The following is an 11,240-nucleotide window of genomic DNA, read 5'->3' as shown; positions in this document are numbered from 1 at the left end:
CAGAGACGGCCCTCCACATCTCGGCTCCACCACCAGACGGACTGTCCCGGAACCACGAGGGACACAGGCTCCCCCTGGGGTCCCCATGCAGGTCCGGCAGCAGCTCAGGACCACAGCCCAGAGGACCCCCGTGCCTGTGATGGGTCTCTGGGTTCTCGCAAAGAGATGCCGCGGCCCTGGGTAACCCCTGTGCCCACTGGTCTGACGGCAGCCGTGGGTGCTTAGGTCCTGCCCCATCTCTTGGCCCTGGTTAACTGAAGATTTGGGATAAAGGTGCCAGGGTGTGTCCCCCGGGGGGGCCTGGGAACTCCCGAGGCTGAGTGTCTGTGGGGACTGTTCAATCGAGGCTGGCCTCTCCGGGGAGCCTGAGGGGCACGGCCCCAGGAACTCGGGGACCCGTGGGCTGCTGGAGTCCTCCCTCCTGCTGGGCCGGGGGCTTGGCTGTGTGGCCCAGGAGTGAAGCCGAGGAAGGAACAAGGTTTGAGACACAGGACAGGAAGGAAAGGTGCGGGAAGAAGAGGGGAGGGGGTAGCCGCTGAAGTGGCGAGCAGAGACACAGAAGCGATGCAGAGAACAGGGCCCTGCCCCCAGGGGGAGGCACACACCCCCAGGAGCCGCCCAGCCAGGGGCCCCAAGGCTCTGTCACTCTGGACCTCGGCATCTTCCTTCATGACTGAGGGGTGTGGACCAGCACATCCCTCCCTCCACCATGATTCATCGGAGGCCCCACAAAGGAACAGAGGTCTTCCAGAAGAAGCCCATGGATTGGGGAGTGGGGGAGAGAGGGAAAGTCTGCAACCTTGACCTGGGTCCCAAGTCCTGGCCTCCTGGGTCCTCCAGAGGCCCCGTGGGCATGGGGGGCTTCGTGTGGCCCACGTGGCAGTGTCCCGAAGAGCGCCGTGGAGGGCCTGGTCTCCAGGGCTGCAGAGGGTGGGGGAGGGCAGGGTGAGCAAACTCCACCCGCCACCAGGACCCCCAGCACAGAAGGTGCGCACGCCAGCATCCAGCGGATCAGATCAATGTGGCCTCCATGCGCGCATGTGGGCGCTGTGCAGGGGTGTTCCCTGCTGGCAGGGGGCAGGTCAGCCCCTCTGTGATGAACCTGCCCTGAGGGCGGCTGCCCGTCTCGGCGATTCCCATTCAATACGCTGATTTCAAGCCCCACGTCCACCAGGGTGTTGGGAACCCAAGAGGCACTTTCTCTACAGAGGTAGCTGCTGCTCACTCGACCCTGGCCCACCTGCAGATTCCGAAGGTCGTCAGGGACGGAGCCACTTTCCCTGCCCCGCACCTGCCACCCTCCTCCCCAGCCTCCTCCAAGCGTCCCCAGTTCCCTGTCTCATCCTGCCCCCTGCTGTCGGGACCGAGACACCAGACTCTGCAGGGTGAGCGGCAGGACGGCTCTCCAGCGGGCCACCCTCCCCTCAGCACTTGTTCAGCACCTGGTACTTCCCCTCCCTGGGGGACAGGGGGCCTCTCCCCTGCAGCCCCACATGGTGGGGAAGTTCGGGCAGGGGCAGGATATCGAAGTCCAGAACTTGATGCTACCACCTCCTTGCTCTGGGGTCTTGGGCCCGTCACCTCTCCTCCCCAAGCCTCAGCTCCCCAGGTGTAAATGGTGCAAGAAGAAAACCCATCTCAGGGTGCTTCAAAAATCAAATAAGACAGTGCACGGAAGAAGCTTAGAACAGTGCCAGGCACGATGAATGTGCCCTCGGAACATGTAAGTGTCACCGTGATCACCCCATCGGCCTGGGGGCTCAGACGCCGAATGTCCCCAGGGTCACCTGACTTGGTTATTCCATCCACGGTCACCCGGGGCCTGCTAGGGGCCCGGCTCTGTCCCAGCATGCCCCCCCTCTGTGTTAGCCACCTTTGCAGGTGGACACCCTCTTCTCTACAAAGGTGACACCCTCGTGCTGGTCAGTAGTTGGGGTGGCTGAGTGTGCAAAGCTGGGGCCCCACGCCTCTTCTGATGCCGGCATGTCCTGCTTGCCCCGCCGGACTCCCAAGACTTCCCCAGAAGACACCAATGGCCTCGTGGTTCAGAATGTCCTTGGCATAAGAGCTGGCCAGGCCAGAAGGCTTGAGAGGTACGTGGACATTCGGGCCTGGACCACTGGACCTCAGCAGCAGCTCTGCTATCTCAGAAAGTTAGATGTTAACCTGACACTGCAAAGTTTAAAAAGCCATTGCCAGGAAAAGCCCCGCGGAGACTCTCGAGCTGAAAATATCACCATCTGGACACAGCACTATGCCCTGTGGGCAACGTTAAGTAACCACCAACTCAGGTGCCGCTGGGCACGGAACCAACAAGGGTTTACTGACCTTAAAGCACATCACTTTTTAAAACTCCAAGTAGTAAATGAACAGCAAGAACAACATCTTCCCTTTGGAGATAGAGGTAATGAGTTCGAGGCTGACGGGGACGGCTGGCCTCCGGTGAGCACAAGGGGCCAGGGGCGCTGTGGGTCGGGCGGGCAGAGGAGCCTGGCTTGGGTCCTGGGGGCGGTCCTGGGGAGGGGCAAGCCTGAGCCTCCGCCGCTGGCCCGGGGACCCGTGTTTCATCATCTCAGTGAGTTGGCGGGAGTTGTACAAATCACTGCGGTTTGGCGGCCCCTGGGCTTTCGCCAGCCTCACTTTGAAGCAGCGCAAAATCATAGAGCAAATATTAAAACATCGTTATCTGTGTGCCTCTCCGCTGGAAGATTGCATCCTCGCAGCAAAGGAATGCAAAAATTTTAGTAAATTAAAAAATTATTCAAAAGAACATTTCTCTCTCACCAAGAAAAAGGCAGGGTGCTTCTCATTTTCCTGAGAGGAAAAATGTTCTATAAAACCTTTCCCTTTGTAATCAGGCGCATACAATGGGCCTTGGCTCCAGGGAATTCAGCAGAAATCAAGAGAAAAGAGATAAGAAAGTTGCGACCAGCCTATGAGAGAGGGAGGAAAAGTTACAGACCCACAAGGTCACTATATTTCATCTTCTCCGTGGGGCAGGGGCAAATAATTTAATCTGGCCTTTGCCCCCCCCCCCACTTCTGGGCAGTCGCCTCTGCAATGTCCTGCCTGATAGGAGGGCCTGCCTTCCTGGGGGCCTTGGGTCACCCTGGGCAACCCAACAACGTGATGCAGAGTGGTAGTCCTAGGGTAGGGCTGGCCGTGCCAGAAAGACCAACCCTGCCATTTAGGGAGGGGCTTCGGGTCCCAGGTACCACTCATCTGGAGACTGAGGTCAACAATGCAGGCGACCAACAGTCAATAATCAATTGATCGCTCATCAGTCGTACCTCTATGAGGCAGCCCTATCTAGTGAGCGTATGGGGCAGTGAGGCTCGGGAGCGCTTCCTTGTTGGCAATCCTCCCTGTGTGTTGACCCCGTGGGGAGGGGACAACGGGAACTCGCTTTGGGCACTTTCCAGAACTCTGCTGATGCGTCTCTTCCTTCGGCTGATGTCAGTCTGTGTCCTTTCCCTCTAAGAGCCCTCGGTGAGTCCTCGGTGAGTTCCTTCTAGAGAATTAGCCAACCTGAGGGTGGTCTTGGGGACTCCCAAGCTTGCAGCTGAAGTAAGGTCTTGTGTGGACTGTGTCCTTTAACATTGAAGTTAACTCATGCCGTGTGTGTGAGAGAGACAGACAGAGACAGAGACAGAGAATGAATATCGGTCCCCCAACTCCTCATCTGGTACAAATGCATCTTCTGGGATACTGAAGTTCTATATCCTGGGACTCACAAATCCAAGGGAAAAGATTATCCCCACCTTTTCACCTCTAAACTCATGCCAACTGCGTTAGTTTGAAAATGTCCAAGAATTCCAGATGGTTCAGTCATAAAACCCTCGACAAGGCACAAACCTTGTTAGCTGCTCCCTGTCCATGAGCCAACAACCCCACGAACCAAGAGACGTGTGTGGAGACCAGATAACAAAGCAGGCCCTGCCTTCCACTCTGTGCCCAGACTTGGAAAAGGCGGCTGGAGCATGACAAAGCTGAAGCCGTTCCATTAAGCAGCCGGGAGGGACTGGGGAGGAATCCAGCCTTGGCAGCAGCACCACGGGAAAAGCAAGGTTACCTCCGTGACATTCGCCCACACCGACTAGCTGCTGCAGATGAGGCTGTAGGTAACCCCAGCTATGCCAATTAAATGTACCTACGATGCCATTTATCCGGCACTTAGCTCCCTTGAAATGCACTGACCCAAATCTGTTCTGGATTCTCAGCAAGTAGCAAGACAGAGATGCCAGCCGCGGGGACGCCAGGAGGCAGATGCCCTTCAAGGAGAGTGGGGATTCCTTCATGCAGAGCAGCCAGCCAGAGTGAGGGGCGGCTGACCACTTGCCCCGCTCCTCCCCGTGCCCAGGGAGCGAAGGAGGCCTCCGCTGACCCACGCGGGGCGGTGGGGGCATGGAGGCCCTTCTCGAGTCCCTGGGGACCCCAGTTTACTCAGAGCAGCCTTCCGGGCTTGACCCACAGACTCACATCAGGTATGATTTTGTGAATGAACCACTTTCTCTTTTGGACACCTTTCTCTGTTCCCTGAGCCAGCCAGCATCCATGTGATAAGGGGAAGTACGGGGTTCGCCCTGACTGTGCCATGTTTCCCAAGAAATACTGCTGATGCAAAAATCTCTACAGCCCCACATCACTGACAGCAAAACTGTGCATAGTAACAGCGCGTCTTTGATGTGGTTGAAAGGCCACGGGAAGGAAGGGCTTCGGGCGTTGTTGGGTCCTCCGGGGGCGGGCACTTCTGCCTTCCTGAGCTGGCTCTCCCCTGCCCGCCCTCCGGCTGCCCTTGCTGCCCCTCAGAGGCCTTCATCACCTGCACTGACAGCCAGGGAGGATGTGGCACCTGAGACCATCTCTGCAGCCCAGAGGAAACTCATCTGATTTGGCATCTGATGGAATTCAGCTCTCCACAGCCAGAAACAGACCTAGCCTCGGGATCAGTTGTTCCTAGTCCTGTTGGGTCTATGTCCTGCCAGAATGTGACATCAGTGCGACCTGGCAGGGCCACCGCTGTGCCTTCTCCCGAGTGGGTGTTGGCGGGGTCCTACCAACACTCGGGATTCGGTGCCTGGGACTCAGACCGTTCCAACAGAACTTATTCCTGCACAGCCACGGACCGTGACGGGGCCACGGAGGGGAAAACACCCCCGTTAACGATCATCACATTTGTGGACAAATTTCATTTCTTTGGCGGCTGTCCCTAACGTGTCACTGATGCTTAGCCAAATGAGCCAAAAGGGCAATGGGACACGGAAGCATTTGTGAGTGGGAGGCAGAAATAAGCCGGCTGTGAGCACCTAATTTACACATCTCAACTCTGCAGCCGGAACCTCGCTTGGCGGTTAATATGATCATAAGCTGATTTCCACCACCACCAGCCCGCTTGCTTGAGGGCAAGGGAGCTCTCAAAATAGGGTTTTTCATCTTTGTGTTTTTCTTCCTGCCTGCCCAAAGGTTCTCATAAAACGGCATTTTCTTCATCTAGCTGGAAATTTAGCCTTTTCCAGGCTCTGCAAATCCCAGGCTTTTTATTCAAAAGACATTATAACTGCGGTTCCCCCCCAACACACACACACACACACACACACACACACACACACACACACCACGTGCAGCTGGGGAGCTTCTAGGCCAGGGGGATGTCAGGGTTTGTGGTCTGAACGCTCCATGCTGACTGCAGCTCGTCCGTACCCCCAATGGGAGTGTTTTCTGTGCTTCTCGTGTTGTCAGGGCAAACTGAGACTGGCCTGGTCTCTAGGCTTCTCTCTGCTCACTTTGTGAGTGTTTCTGTCTGTCGAGATCGCAAGCCCCTCCCTCCTTAGGTCAGGGCCCCAGCGGTGTGATGTGGCCTGCCATGTTTCTGGAGCCCACACAAAGAGCTCCACAAATGTTTGGTGAATGAAATGAATGTACAAGGGTAGCAGTTACAACATGCTGAGGAGGTGTCAGGAGACAGTTCCTGGCTGATTCCAGCTGATTTTCGCTGGTCCAACGTTGGTGGAATGTGGAGGCATCATAAGGATTTTCCTTCATGCACATTTATATCTGACTACTTCCCAAAATGACTTTGAGTTGCTATCAATAAAAACAGAAGCACTGTTAGATTTTTAGGACACACACCTAATTGCAGAAAAGACAGAAGGCAAGAATTGAAAGCCAAGTGGACGGGAAAAACAGTGTCAAGGAATCCTGAGTAAGGACCCCTCCGGGGGCAGGGGGTGGGGGGGGCATGTCCAGGTGACCACAGCTGTGAGCATGGAGGGCACCGGGTCCCCTGTCTCCGAGGAGCCAGAGGAGAATCGGGCCCTGGATAATGACCTTCCGTTGACCATGAACTTACCAAAGCATGAGCACGTGTAATCACCCACGCTTGCACACGCTTCCCAGCAGGGTGTGGGAGATTTGAAGCAGAACACAGCCAATTGTTCTCAAACATTTTAATGCCACAAACTGTTTGATTAGCCTGCAAAGTGAGCTACAAAAATCCCACCGTGTTTAGCCATGGGGGGAGTTTTGTGAAGGCGCAGCATCAGGCTGCATCAGGCTCTCCCCCCAGCCCTCCACCCCTGCACAGGTGTATGCACACATTCCCCTCTCTGTGTGCACACGTGTTCTGCACGCTGCCTCCTCCAAAAAGCTCTTCTTGCCCAACCTAACTCTATGGTGACCACTTCCTTCTCAGCGCTGGCGGCCCTTTGGGACACCGCAGCACTTCCTGGCGGCCGCAGCAGGAGCTCTGCATGCCTCTCACGGGCCCTCGGGGGCTCTGAGCCTGCACACCCTCCTTCAACGGCGTCGCGAAGATGCCTTACACCTAGTGGGGCCCCAGCGAATCTGTGTGGTATTAGCCCATGTGAGGAGTTGAGATATTTCACCCTTGGACAGCTGTCCGGCCATGGTGCTGTGCTTGCCCAGACACATACGATGAAAAACCAGGCTGTGAGCTTTGCCTTCCTTTTATTTTTTTTAATCAACACTCAAATGTATCACATCCCTTTTCTAAGTAGACCTGTTTTTCAGGGCAGTTTAGGTTCACAGCAAAACTGAGAAGATACTGAGAGTTCTCATATTTCCCCTGTCTGCCCCCAACTATCACTCAGCCTCTCCCACTACCAACACCACCCCCCTCAGAGTGGGACATATGTTATCATTGATGAACATATGTTGACACGTCATCATCCCCCAGAGTCCACAGTTTATACTGGGGTTCATTCTTGGTGTTATGCATTCTATGGGTTCAGACAAAAATAGAAATTACTCACCCAGAGTCGCTTCACTGCCCGGAAAGTCCCGTGTCCTCAGCTCATCCGCCCGCCCCCACCCTGGCAACACCGACCTGTGTGCCCCGTCTACTTTTGCCTTTTCCAGAACGTCACATGGTTGGAATCATACAGCATGTCTATTTTCCTGATTGGCTTCTTTCTCTTAGCGTGATGCATTTGAGCTTCCTCCATGTCTTTCCATGACTTGAGAGCTCATTTCTTTTTAGCGCTGAATAATATTCCATTGTCTGGGTGGACCACTTTCTTTATCCACTCGCCTTTTCAAAAGGACTTCCCGGTTGCTTCCAAGTTTTAGCAATTACAAATAAGGCTGCTAGCAACGTGCTTGTGCAGGCTTTTGTGTGGACGTAAGGTTCACCTCCTTTGGGTAGATTCCAAGGAGCATGATTTCTGGATCACATGGTAAGAAGGTGTTTAGTTCTGTAAGAAACCACCAACATGTCTTCCAAAGTGGCCGCACCATGTTGGATCCCACCAGCAATGAGAGAGTTCCTGCTGCTCCATATTATTCTGTGAGCTTTTTTGCTTGTGGTTTTCCCTCACTATTTAGAAAAACGATTATATCGGTCTTTTAAATATAAAGGGTCAGCATATAAGAGACAATCCTTCACCATACAGGCCGCCATCTGCTGATAGTAAGGATGAACCCCGTTAACGAGTCCACTGACTTAATCAACTGAAAATTCCCTTCAACTTTCTCGCCAGCCCCGCAGTGTTTGTGGAAGGCAAATACTGAGCTGTGGACATAGCAGTGTATGGGTGGTGAGCTTGTGTTGTGGGCGAGAATACAGAGTTTCCTCCCAATCTTCAATCCACAACTTCGTTATATGCATTCTTACCACCGTCCATCCCTTCAACAAATGTTTGCTGAGCACCTAGCAGCATGTCCCAGCCACTGAGCCGGGCTCAGGGGCCATGGTTGCGAGCAAAATACAGGCCTCGCCTTCCAAGAGCCGAAAGGTAGGGGCACAGCTAGTCTGGAAGAGGGAAATGAAGGGCATGTCAGGAGAGAGAGCATCGAGGAACATTCTCCTCCACCAGCTCTGGGCTTCTCACCTCACCAGGAGGGGCGGCCTTGGCCCAGGACTGGGCTCCTGCCTGCTTCCTCCTGCTGGACCTGAACGGGACTTGGTCCTGGAGGGAAGAGATGACCCTGAATAACTCCCAGTCACTTCCTACAAGAAGCCTTATCTGACAGCCCCACCCCCCACCCCTTGCACCCTTGCTGTACCCTGAGCACCCATCCCCCACCCCCACCCCCAGTTGGACTGAAAGCATGAATGACAAAGGCAGGCAGGGTGACTCGCTTGAGTGCACCACCATTGTAATGCCAGGCCTAGCTCAGTCCCAGGCACACAACAGGAGCTCAGCACACAACAGGAGGTCAGCAAACACACATTGAATGAGTGAGCGGAGTGAGCAAATGAACATGCCATGCTCCAGGAGAGGAAAGAGGCAAGTTGCCCCTCATCCTGAAGGAAAAGCAGAATGCCAAATAAAGCTATGATGAGGAGACTCAGCTTGTGGGGTGGCCTGGAGAGACAGCTGGTAATGCCCCCTCCCCCCAGGGACATGCAATTTAAGCTGATTTGAGGTTTGAAGTGGGGATTAGCCAGGAAAGATGGGTGGGGGGCTGGGGAGAGCAGGTTTTCCAAGCAGAAGACACAGCACGGGGCTAGGTGGGGAAGGCGATTTGCTGCACTCTGAGAGCCAGGAGGGGAGCGTTGTGAGCAGCTGAGGGTGAGGGGAGAGGGCAGCAGGGCTAGATGAGTCTGGAGGAAGGGCAGTGGTGGGCACCTCGCCTCCTACACATCCATTCAACAAACATTCCCCAAGCACCTGCTATATGCTGGGCCTTAGAGGTCATGTCACGTCTGGTTCTTGACCCTAGAAGCAGTGAGGCAGGTCCCGAGAGCTTCAGGAGGGGGTCAGGCCACCACTGGTAAGTGACCACTCTGCTGCTGTGGGCAGTGTGGGCAAGAGGAGAGGGGGGACGAGCTGTGCGGTCTAGAATTAGCAGGAATGGTCACTGATTGGAAGTGGGGGGTGAGGGAGGGTGTGCTGACAGGGGTGGCCCTGGGTGTCAGGCCTGAGCAGCTGGGGGGCTGGAGATACTGTTCACACAAACTGGGGTGGGGGGAGGGGGACAGGGCATCTCTGTGACCAGAGATGAAGCACTCCCCTCGGGGAGGCTGAACTCGAGGCCCCCGGGGCTCGGGCCTCACCGAGTCGGGCGTTGCCCAAGCAGGGCTCCCAACATCCGCTGACGCTGCCCTGAGCAACTGGAGAGCCAAAACCTGGCTGGTGGCAATCCACTCCCAGTTTATGAGAAGTGGAGTTCTGAAGAACTCCAGAGTAAAACCACTGAACCTAGCCCATTAGGAAACCGATCTCAGCGAAAATGGATTTTCCTGCCAGCCCACATTTGTCTTCTCCCTTCCACACAGACCGCGGGAAATAACACAGCGGGAAACACAACCCTGGGATGGAAGAAGGATCCAGCAAGCCACCAGGTAGATGAGCGCGTGTGAGCGCAAGTGAGTGTGTGAGCATGTGTGAGTGCGAGTGAGCACTGTGGGCATGTGAGCGTGAGTGAGCATGCGAGTGTGTGGGAGCACGTGAGTGCGTGAGCGCGAGTGAGCCCGTGAGCGCATGTGAGCGCATGTGAGAGTGCATGTGAGCGCGTGAGCATGTGTGAGCACGAGTGAGCATGTGTGTGGGAGCATGTGAGTGTGTGAGCGTGAGTGAGCCCGTGAGTGCCTGTGAGCGCGTGTGAGAGTGCATATGAGCACGTGAGCATGTGTGAGCGCGAGTGAGCATGTGTGTGGGAGCACGTGAGTGTGTGAGTGCATGAGCATGTGAGCCTGCGAGCGCGTGTGAGCGCGTGTGAGAGCACGTGTGAGCGCATAAGCATGTGTGAACGCAAGTGAGCATGTGAGCGTGTGTGAGTGCGTGAGCATGTGAGCGCAAGTGAGCCCGTGAGCGCGTGTGAGCACGTGTGAGAGTGCATGTGAGCTCGTGAGCATGTGAGTGTGTTGGAGCGCGTGCGTGAGTGCATGAGTGTATAAGCCCGAGAGCAAGTGTGAGCACGAGCATGTGTGAACGCAAGTGAGCGTGTGAGCGTGTGAGTGCATGAGCATGTGAGCGCGAATGAGCACGTGAGCGCACGTGTGAGCATGTGTGTGAGCGCATGAGCGTGTGCGAGCATGTGTGAGCGTGTGTGTGAGCGTGTGAGCGCGTGTGTGAGTGAGCGTGTGAGCGCGCGTGAGCATGTGAGCGTGTGAGCGCGCGTGATCGTGTGTGCGCGCGCGTGAGCGTGTGCGCGCGTGTGTGAGCGCGCGTGAGCGTGCGCGCGTGCGTGTGAGCGCGCGTGAGCGTGAGAGCGCGCGTGAGCGTGTGCGCGCGTGTGTGAGCGTTGCGTGAGCGTGTGTGTGCGCGTGCGCGCGCACCAGCCGTGCGTGTGTCTTCAGTCGCCGCCGACCCGCGTGCCGCGAGCGGAGGGGGCCCCCCGGGCGTGCGAGGCGGGAGCAGCCGAGCTCACGGCTCACGGCGCCCGGGCGGGTGGGGGCGGGTTGCCGGGCTCCGGGCAGCCTTTCGGTCGGAGCAGAGAACATGAAGGCTCCCGGAGGCGAGTGTGAATGTCCGCGCGCCGGGGAGCAGCGCCCACAGGGACCCTCAAGCGGTACATGAGGCCGAAGCACAACCTTCACGGTTTAACTGGAGAATCTAACGCGTCTGACGAAACCGCCTGATGTAAACGTTCTCACCTGTAAACACACGGTGACAGACGGCGCTCTCGTCCGCCCGCCGGGCGCTCCTGTGGCCACTGTTGCCGCGCCGCCCGGAGGCCAGTCCCGGAGGGACACCAGTGGCCGGGGACAGGGCCGGTGTCCCCCAGTCCCGGGCGGTGGGGGGGACTGAGGGGCCGGGGGAAGGGCCGGTGTCCCC

The sequence above is a fragment of the Leptonychotes weddellii genome, chromosome 4 (genome assembly GCF_054177405.1).
Source record: "Leptonychotes weddellii isolate Sample4059 chromosome 4, ASM5417740v2, whole genome shotgun sequence".
NCBI lineage: Eukaryota > Metazoa > Chordata > Mammalia > Carnivora > Phocidae > Leptonychotes > Leptonychotes weddellii.
This window is presented reverse-complemented; position numbering follows the sequence as displayed.